The sequence below is a fragment of the Nuphar pumila genome, chromosome 7 (genome assembly GCF_984573655.1).
Source record: "Nuphar pumila chromosome 7, dmNupPumi1.hap1.1, whole genome shotgun sequence".
Taxonomy (NCBI): domain Eukaryota; kingdom Viridiplantae; phylum Streptophyta; class Magnoliopsida; order Nymphaeales; family Nymphaeaceae; genus Nuphar; species Nuphar pumila.
In genome coordinates this window covers 83,871,401-83,882,713 of record NC_143255.1, presented here as the reverse complement: position 1 = coordinate 83,882,713, position 11,313 = coordinate 83,871,401, and positions in this window count along the sequence as shown.

Here is an 11,313-nt window from a genome sequence, read left to right as displayed (position 1 = left end):
AGGACCATTTCTTTCGATCTTTAGGTTGAACCCCTACTGATCAGCGAGCTTTAGGTTGAAGTCCTACTGATTCGTAGTCCTTAGGTTGAAATCCTTTAGGACCATTTCTTTCGATCTTTAGGCTGAATTCCTACTGATCAGCGAGCTTTAGGTTGAAGTCCTACTGATTCGCAGTCCTTAGGTTGAAATCCTTTAGAAACCCTTTCTTTCGATCTTTAGGCTGAACCCCTACTGATCAGCGAGATTTAGGTTGAAGTCGTACTGATTCGCAGTCCTTAGGTTGAAATCCTTTAGGACCATTTCTTTCGATCTTTAGGCTGAATTCCTACTGATCAGCGAGCTTTAGGTTGAAGTCCTACTTATTCACAGTCCTTAGGTTGAAATCCTTTAGAAACCCTTTCTTCCGATCTTTAGGCTGAACCCCTACTGATCAGCGAGCTTCAGGTTGAAGTCCTACCGATTCGCAGTTCTTAGGTTGAAATCCTTTAGGACAATTCCTTCCATCGATCTTTAGGCTAAACTCCTACTGATCAGCGAGCTTTAGGTTGAAGTCCTACTGATTCGCAGTCCTTAGGTTGAAATCCTTTAGGACCATTACTTTCATCGATCTTTAGGCTGAACTCCTACTGATCCGCGATTTTTAGGTCGAACTCCTACTAATTCGCAGTCCTCATTTTTAATCCCCTTCAGATCATTCATAAGTCAATCTGTAGGTTGAAATCCTACTAATCTCTATTCTTCCGCAGTTCTTGGGTCGAATTCCTATTGAGCCAAATTCATCTTTTAAGAAGTAAATCTGTAGGTTGAAATCCTACTGATCCTTATTTTTGGCAGGTTCTTACGTCAAATCCCTACTAAACCACAATTCATTTCTATCCAAAATTTCAGTCTGTAGGATGAATTCCTACCAATCCATATTCTTTTGCAGTTCTTAGGTTGCACTCCTACTAAACCAGAATTCAGTTTTCCAAATTTTAATCTATAGGTTGAATTCCTACTAACCCATGTTCATTTTCGGTTCTTAGGCTGAATTCCTATCGAACCACATTCATTCTTCAGATAAGCAAATCTGTAGTTTGAATTCCTACTAACATGTATTCTCTTGCAGTTCTTAGGTTGAATTCCTATCGAACAAAATTCATTTTTTGTAGGCTGAATCCCTACTGATCTATATTCTTTTGTTGAAATCCTATTAAACCAAAATTCATTTTTCAAAAATCCAATCTGTAGTTTGAATTCCTACTGATCCGTATTTCTTTTGTTGTTCTTAGGTTGAAATCCTATTGAACCAAATTCGTTCTTCGAAAATTCAGTCTATAGATAAATTCTTATTTGCCACAAATTCTTTTGCAAAATTCTTAGATTGAATTCCTATTGAATTAAACTTCATTTTTCAAAATTTCAATCTGTAGGATGAATCCCTACAAATCCAATATTCTTTACGGCTCCTAGGTTGAGTCCCTATTGAGCCAATGTTGTATGATAAAACCAATATTTTCATTTCCTCCAAAATCTCAGCTAAAAGGATGTACCAAAATCTATATTGAGTGATTATTTCACAAAGAACTCATGAAAACTTTGCCAATTTGCTAAAAACAGTTGTTGACTACAATATTCTTGCTACACAAAAAGAATTTCCTTAGATTACCTCCTGTATTTCCTTCCAATAAGGTGAAACTTTTTGCGAAAAAGAGGTAAAATTCGAATCTTTTCCTGTCGATCAACCAAAAGGATGAAAGAAATATCCTCGGTATGATTAGTGAAATAAATATTCGATGACATTGAAAAGCCAGAAACGAATTGATATTGATCATAGTTATGGGGCATGTTTTAAGACGATGTTCTGGCAATTAGGCAGTGGAAGTATCCTGAGCCATAAAAGAATCCACTTAATCCATATCTTCTCATTTTCTAAGCTGTAATCAAATGTCCGCAAAAGGGATCTCTCGATTGTCGTCAAGATGAAGGCGAATTAAGCGAGTAGACCCCCGGGGCCAAAGAAGATTTGAAACATCTCCAAGATGACGGAGTTTGTGACGGATCCTTCCAGGGAAAGTTCCGATCACCGTCGAGATGAAGGTGGATGTGATGGGCCTACCGACAAACCCTAAAAGATATTTGATTCCAGCTATCATCTAAAGACCTTTTGAGCCAATGTCATCATATATAATCCCTGAGAAAAAGAAGGATCGAAGCATCTCCAAGATGAAGGAGTTTGTGACGTACCCTTCCCTGAAAAAGAGAGAAAAGTCAGGACATCCAAACGAAGGATGATGTGAAAAACCGAGAAAGCCCAATGACTCAAAAAGAGTGCAAAAAGATCATCGTGGGAAAACACACGGATATCAAACTGCCGAAGTGGCCAGGAGTCATCTTTTCTCATGAAAAATTCTTTTATCAATATCTTTTCATTACTTGCTTTTATGAAATTAAGAATATTTCTTCTATTCTCATATCAGGGAAATGGATAGCTTCCTTGAAGAAAATCATCAGTGCTAAAATTTTTGAATTTGACTCTTAGAACTGAGGAGTTAACCTCATTGGGGAAAATACTCTAGGTAAAAGAGCGAATATCTTTTTGCACATACGTGCACATTTCCAAGCATTTGAATCTACTACGATTTTATCTTATTGGCAAAATTTTGTAGCTATTCCAAGAATAAAATAAACATTCAATATCCATTTTGATGCAACCTAGCGTTGTTTATATTTCCAAGAAGAGTTACCTCTGAAGAAGTATCTTTTCCTGTCCCATCACGGTTTTCTCATTAACGAATTCCGTATGGATGAGCCACTCAGGATAAGGGTTAAACCTGAACCATGTGCGAAAGATTATTAATTTCAAAAGTTATTTCAATGAGACGCTCAATTTCTTCCCCTTTTCGAAGCTTTAGGGAACTCTATATTTCCTCCTTTCGCAAAAACCCCTCTCGGATTTGTTCGTCCAAACTCCGAAGGTCCCATCGTGCCTTCTCCATTTTTGAGAAACCCGTATGGTAGATTTCCTATCTAGATTAAGAATTAACCCGGAACCTCGCTTCGCGAGGTATCTGCCTTGCAGGTTTGGGTTAAACCTGAGTCACATTACAATGAGATTCCTCGTTTTTACGAGATTTTTTCTTCCAGTCCCATCATGGCTCCTCCCATCAAGGAACCCATACTTCATACATTTATTCAAAGAAAGGATCATACTCTGGTTTCATTTCACAAGGCATTTTCCAAAATGTCCCATCAAGGTCCCCGTGTATCCCTTCCCTTAGTTCAAATTCATCTTGATGTATTTTCGTCCCATCCAGGTTAAGGGCTAAACCTGAACCATTCCAAAAAGAGTATCTTGTCTCACCCATGAGACCTGATCAAAATTTCCATTTCCCACCATTTCAGAACTTCCATCTAAAAGTCCCATCACGATTTCCACATTTTCCACTCAATCATATCATCTTCGAGGATTTCGTCTCCCCAAAACCATTCACGATAAGGTTTTAGCCATATTTTCAAAATTAATTCTTCCACACCCAGTTCAGATCTGCTAACTGGGGCATTTTCAAAATTTGGAGTGTTGTCTTTGCCACTAAGCTCGGCTCCCAACCGGCTTAGTAGCAAAGAGGGGCATCTGTGAACACCCCAAATTTTTCAAAGATTTGCAAAATGACCCTTTTTGCCCCTAGCCCTGTTTTCTGAGAAAATCAAGTCATTTCTTCAGATTTTCTGAATTAAAATCCATATTGATATATTCAAATTCCAAACCCGGATCCGAATTCAATACTTTAAATCCATATCTCCTCAAAACCCGGGTCCTACTGCATTTTCTGAAGAAATTTTCTCAAAATAGCTTTTGAATTCTCAAAAAAATTCCTTTTTGTAAATTTTTTTTGCAAAAATACAAAAAATTAGTATTTATCTTTGTTTTCTCGCAAATCTTAGGATTTTACTTAAAAATGCAAAAAAATGGAAAAATAACACCAAAAACTAAAAAAATGAAAAAATTACGAGGAAAAATGAGTTTAAACACTTTTCATAAAAAAAACTTTTCGAGGGAGCCCCCGTCTTTGTAAAAACCTAAAAGCAAAAGGGGCCCCTTTCGTAAATTTGTTTCTTAGGGTTTCTTTGGAAACCCTTCGTAAAAAAAAAGAGAGAGAGGGGGCGGCGCCTTTTGCGCCAAACCTCTCTCCCCTTCTCGGCTCCCATTCACGAATCCACCAGAACCCTTTGCCAACTTTCCCCTCTCAATCCTCCATTGCCAACCCTTCAATCATCTCACCTCAGCCGTCGATCCACAACCTCCACCCTTCCAGACGCTTCTCCTCCATCTTTAAAAGGAACCACATATGGGAACTCAAAACCACCGCTTCTCACCCCCGCACCCTTCTTCATGCACGATCGCCTTCACCCCTCCACAACCTTCTCTCTCTTGAACACGATCCATCTTCTGCCTCCCCATTGGTATCTTTCTTTCCCTTCTTACCTCTTCAAACCATCCTCTCTTCTTCCTCTGGCGGTTTGAGGAAAACTTCCGCCCCTTTAGCAAGCAAGTTTGGAAGGAGCATCGCCCAATCGATCAAACCTTCTGAAGAGAACCCCATCTACGAGATCCCGCAGCTCCTTCCTTCGGAATTTCCACTATTACAACAAGGCTACGATCGCTTGATCCTGTAGTAAAAGAATCAAAGTGAGTTTCAATTTCAGCGGCAGTAACAAAAGGAGTGAACCCATTTTCAAATTTCAGAAGGAAAACGCCTTCCTGCTCGATCTCTTCTGCCTCTTTGACTCCCTTTCTCCCGAGTTTCTTTCCTCGGGTCTCCTTAAAATAATAGAAAAAGGTCGATTCTCTCTTCTGAATCAGGTAAACACCTTTCCCCTCCTCCAATTTCTTTATTTTTTTTTCCTTTTTTTTTAGTTTTCCCCTTTATTTTGGTCCATCAGAGCACCCGTGCGAGATCATTCTGCTGGTGGCAAAATTGGTCTACATATGTGCAAAAACAACAGGAACCCATGAGTTCCCATATTTTTTTTCTTTTTCTTTTCTTCGTTTTACGATTCCCTCATCCTTTGCATTATTTTTCCCTTTTATTTCTTTAAGTCCTGTTCATTCCCTTAAGTATTAAAAATATTTTAGCATGTCGATTTTCATTTTAAAACTTTATTTCCCTGCATTATAGCATTCGTTCCCAAGTTATGTTGTTTGTTATAAATATCAGATATGTCTTCATGGTTATGTAATTCTGGCAGCTTATCTATTCATCCTACTATTGTAACAGAATCCCTGTTTTGCTTTGATTATATGTAATATCCCTTTAGATATTTCTGATTCATTTTCTTTATGCGCTTTACTGTATTTTAATGTTTGGTTGATCATGATATTCGAAAGCCCCTTTAGTTTCATTTGGGTCATCATTGTTGTTCTAGCATCGATCGGATGGGATCACGACTCATGTATATCCTCATGGCTTCATCATGCAATGCCGAGTTTAATGGGGTCACCCCCATAAGTAACAGTGCCCATGTCTTGCCTACATTAGCTCCACCATAAATCAACTCAGATTCACAGTGAAAACGACTAGAAAACCCTATAGATGCAGAGAAATATTTGAAAGTCCGTGCATGAATGGCTCATAAGCGCAGCCCTGTCAAATCCATTATGGACAAGGTGGGGTCCATATTAAAATGGAGGAATTGAATTGAGAATGCTGCAGGAGTTGATAGCAATCAGGTTCCAAGAATTCCTCATTTCCAAGATTTTGAGGTGATCGATACCATGCTCATCTGAAAAGCTTCAACATCGGTGGTCATTCTTGTTCCAGTCAACAGAAATTCCTTCCAGTATGGAATCATTGGTGATGTCAGTAGTGGTGGTGAGATTATGCCTGACGGTTCATGTTTCTCTGAAAAGGTTTTTAGAATATCTGTATAATCTCAATTTGTTTGTCTCAAACAAATGGTTCAATTCATCCATGTCCAGTTATACTATGGTAGTTAATGGCTCTGATGATATGTGATAGTGAAAATCTGTGTAGTAGATGTATAGCACATGAATACAGGTATGTCGTCACACCATCTCTGAGGTAAGAGGAGATGGAAATCCAAGAGTTTGCATTATGGTTCACGATGCAGTATTTTTTTTTTATCATATGCATGATTTCTTGCAACAGTAAGTTATTGAGTACTACTCCAAGTTGAGAATCTCTGGGATATCTTTATGCTCTCTCAGCGGCTTGTTCCTGCAGGGGTAGAAATTCACAGCCGACCCCTAGCAAGGTAGGTTGTTGGTTGATTGAGAAAATTTTGTGATGTCGAGGTCTGTGCATGATCTTAGGCAATTAAAAGAGTAAGCAAAGCTTAATGCCTTCACATGCTATTCATTTTCATGATCATCAGCCTGTCAAGGCTGGATGGACCAGATCAAATTAACATTGGACGATTGCCTTGTCAGCCACATGTTCTTCCAATCAACCTGCGGAATCAACTCATCATGGGGTATCAATCTGGGTAAGCTTTTCACAAGAAACAAGCTATTGGACAGACCGTGACAATCAGTATTGTGCTCTTGCAACCCAAGTAAAACTTCCCAGGAAAATCTCTCGCCCCCAGACATGGTCCATCCAACACCACCCATGCAGTGATGTTGCTACATCTGAAAGTATGTCTGAGTCGTCTTCCTAAAAAAAAAAAAAAAAAGATAGATCCACTGGTTCACTCACATAGTGATTATGAGCATTGTGTATATGGTCTTGCATGGAGTTGTCAGGAACCATGGATATTTGTATCTTTATCATATGATGGGAGGGTAAGTAGATGATCGACTTTATTTTCAGTCTTTTTAAGTTGTTGTGCAATGTTACAGAGATATATTTTATTTTCAGACATTATTTATTTTCAGAATATTTTGTTTATTCCTCATCAAATTGAAGAGTATGCCATTTTCAAGTTCTGATATAATTTCCAGCCTTCTGTGGTGGTCGTGTACACTTTGCTTTCATGTCTCATTTACTTTTAAAGTGATGTGGTACTATGTCTCATTCACTGATTTTTCCTTTTATGTTTAGTACTGCCACAAATTTGGGATATATTGGACTACCATACAGATTAGTTTCTTTTTCTCCTTGAAATGAATCAATAGGTTTGAATATTCTCAAAATTTGAATATCATTCGCATTTGAACTGCTGTTAATTGTAGAGTTACCAATGCTTTTGGCTTAACCCTGGATAAACGTGCTCTTTTCACGTGATTGTGAAATCCATTCAGTATCTTACAGATGTTCCTTTTATTCTGACTTCATGTTAAGTTCCTTTTCCATGATATATATTTTGTGCTTACATGGTTAGACCCAAAATATTGATGCATTACAACTTGGATGATATTTCTGAAATGCACGCAAAGAAGCATAATGGTTGAACGCTACAACTACTGCCTAAATTATGTGGCAACACTGTCGACATTAGCATTCAGGGCGCAAATGCATGTTGAGTGTCACCATTTCATATAATTTCTTGGTTAGCAATACAGTAGGGTGACATAATGGGAAAATACCCGGCTTCTGCTCTCCAATTTTATGACCAATTGAAAGATACCTTTGTTGTGCTCAATCAATGTGTTCCTTGTTACTGCTGCAGGTGGTGGCAGAGTCTGTGAAGTCATATCTTCACTAGCTATCATTTGGCTATCCATACACCTACACTGTTGTAGCCTTTGCACATACTCACAGCAGTGCCAATGCACTGCTGTGTCTCACTCTTCTGGCACTCATAACAGTGTAGCAACCCATATTATACCCCATTACCACAGCACCCACCTGCTGTCCTCCTTGTTGCATACCACACTTCTTCACTACCCACCTTCCTCCTCACAACATCATTACACCTACCACCTCTTTATGGTTCCTCAACACTGTAAAGGCAGCTGCAGTTTCAGCATAATTGCACCTTGTCACCATCACTCACAGCAGCACTCTTATTCATTTATAATGAGTGCATATCACATGTGATATATATATATATGTATATATATATACATATATACATATATACATATATACATATATACATATATACATATATACATATATACATATATATACATATCTGTGTATGTTCATATATATGTATAGGCAAGCATGTATATACATGTACATAAGTATATATGTCGTTTTCCATCTTTCTATCATTTATATCTTGACATATGAGCCTTTCATCATTGATATGTACAATAACTTTTATATTAATCAAGTGTTTTGTAGGGGATACGTGGAAAATATCATTACTTGGAGTCATAAAATTTTCATATCTTGTAATAATTAGATCTTGAATGAAAATTTATATTTCCTGTCTTAGATAGATGAGCATTGTAAATCTCATAAATTGTTTTCATGCTTTTTATCTCTATTTCTCAAAATCCCCACAATGGTGAAACACGAATGGCATGTGCACCATTTCGTAAGAGGTAAGTTAATTCTAAGTTGACGATTTACATCAACGGCCATAGTCGGGGTGTGAACAAAACTTAGAATTCTTATCTTTTATGAAATAACATTGGATCCACACTGGATCCATTTTCAAAATCCATCATATTTTCTCAAAATATTCTTTTCTTTTATCAGAATTTAACTTAGGATTAACTCAAAATATATACCAATGGCCATAGTCAGGGTATATTGAAGGTTGATTTCATTTTAAATTCTATAAAAGCACTAAAAATGTATTTTATTCTTCTTTTTGAATTTAAATATAGATTATCATATAATACATTCAATGACCATAGTCAAGGATGTATTATATTTTCAATCTTATTTCAATTCATTCAAAGAATGAAATAGCTTTTTTTCAAAGTCCAATTTCAAACTTATTCAAATTCATTCATCATATAGGGTAGAATTGCATCATATTTTTCAAAATTCTTTCAAAAACCCAAGTGATTTCGAATATCTTTTCTATTTTCCAAATCTATCTCAATTTCAAAGTCCAATTTGACTTTGAAATTTCAAAAATCATTTCATATTCAAAATTCCAAACTCAATCAAAAACTCAACTTCAAAGTTCAATTTAACTTTGAAGTTTCTAAATTCATCTTCTGATTCTAAATCCAGTTTCTCTTCAAAGTTTTTCAAAAATTGAGATTGACTTTGAATCTCAAAAACCCAAACCTTCCTAAAGTTCAATCTGGGTTTTCAAAACGCCGATCCATCTTCAAAAGTCCCATTTGGACTTTCAAAACCCAAATCCAAAATCAAATCCTAATATCAACTTGGATTCAGATTTCCAAGTATAGGACCCTATTCCACTTTGGATCTCCAATCACTGATCCAAATTCCATTTAGGATTCAAATCCTTATTCTACTCTGGATCTCCCATCACAGATCCAAATTCCATTTAGGGTCCAAACCCTTATTTCACTTTGGATCTCCAATCACAGATCCAAATTTCATTCAGGATCCAGATCCTCATTCTACCATTAAATCTCAGATTCAAATTCCAATTCTTAGAATCCAGAATCCAACCCTACTTTGGGTCTCAGATTCAGATCCAAATTCCAATTCTTAGGATCCAAAATCCAATTCCCGTTTGGATCTTAGACTTCAGATCCAAATCCATTTAGGATCCAGATCATCATTCCATTTTTTGGATCTCAGATTACAGATCCAAATTGCATTTCTAGGATCCGAAATCCAATCTACTTTGGATCTCTGACTTCAAATCCAAATCCTTCTTAGGATTCAAAACCCAATTCTACTTTGGATCTCAGACTTCTGATCCAAATCCATTCTAGGATCCAGAATCCAATTCTACTTTGGATCTCAGACTTCAGATCCAATTCCCTCTTAGGATCCAGGGCCCAACCCTATCTTGGATCTCCAACTTCATATCCCAATTCCATTCCAAATCTTGAATCTGATTCCATTCAAAATCCCAAAATCCAAAATCCACTTTAAATTCCAAATTCTTAAAGCCAATTCCATTTCATTCAAACCAAGTTCCTATTTCGGACCTTAAATCCAAAAATCAACTCAAAACTCTATTCAGAATCCAGAACTTGGATTCGGATTTCATCTTGAAATTCCAACTGTTATAAATCCCATTCCTCAATTCCTTTAGATTTCCCACATTTCCTTCTAAAATCAAAACTTCAAAAGGGGAATTCAATTCCATTCCAAATATTCATCCAAGTTCAAACTTCTAAATTCAAAGTCCATTTATGACTTTGAAAATTTCCTTCATTCTCTTTTTATTTCAAGACTTCAAGATCAATTTCCAAATTCCAGATTTATTTTCCCAAGCTCCTGATTATTCTAAAAGCTTAGCAACTTTAATCTTAAGTTCTAAGTTAGAAAACATTTCTTCACTTTATCGGATTCACTTGGGATTTCTTCAAAACATTTTTCAAAAAGAGCATACATCTTTGCATTTGCACAAACATGATTCCTTGTGCATTTTAGACTTAGGATAAATACTTAGATAATTTCTTAGCAAAGCAAAAGGCATTAATTCGACCCTTGGTTCGATTACCCTTGGTAAAGGCCCCAGGAACGGTCGAACCTCGTACCGACGAGCGGATCCCGTCTCCTAATTTTCCCGCAAATATTTCAAAAACGGAGGCGAGTTATTTCAAAATATTTTCAAAATTAAGGTCAAGTGAGACCCGCAAAAGAATTCCTCTTCTCTTCTTTCTTTTCTCTTCTCTCTTTTTCTTTTCATCTTTTATCTTTCTCCCTTCAAAAAGGAGGAAAATAAGAGGTTGGAAAGGAAAAGAGAAGGAAGAGAGAGAATATTACGAGAGGAAAAATTTTGCGATGATCACAAGGGGTCAACAAGTTTGAAACCCCAGCAGACCTTCAGTAAGCACCTTCTCCTTCCTTCATTAATCTGATTTCCTTTTATTTTCTTATCCTTGTTTTGTTGAGGAACCCTTGATAATATCGATTTGCTTACTGCAAATCGATTTATCTATGTGCAATATCATTAGAATTTCTACATTCCTACATTTTCCCATTGATTTTCTGGAAATTCGTTTGGATTTTCTCTCAATTTCTGTGAATCTGAATGTATATTCAGGCTGTCTAAGTTCACCAGAGCCCCGACTTAGTTCCTGTTCATGTTACTTTCTGGTCGGTTTCTAGTTCATCTTTTCAATCTCCTTTCATCATTTCCTGTTTATAACATTTCGCAGTCCATCATTTGTTACATATTGTTGTTACTTCAGCAATTTATGCTTGAGAATGATGAAAATAGCTTTGGCATTATACCTAAGACTATACTTCCATAAGGAACGATTTGGAATTTTTGTTGGGTCACTCAGCAACCCATTTGCTCAGGGATGACATT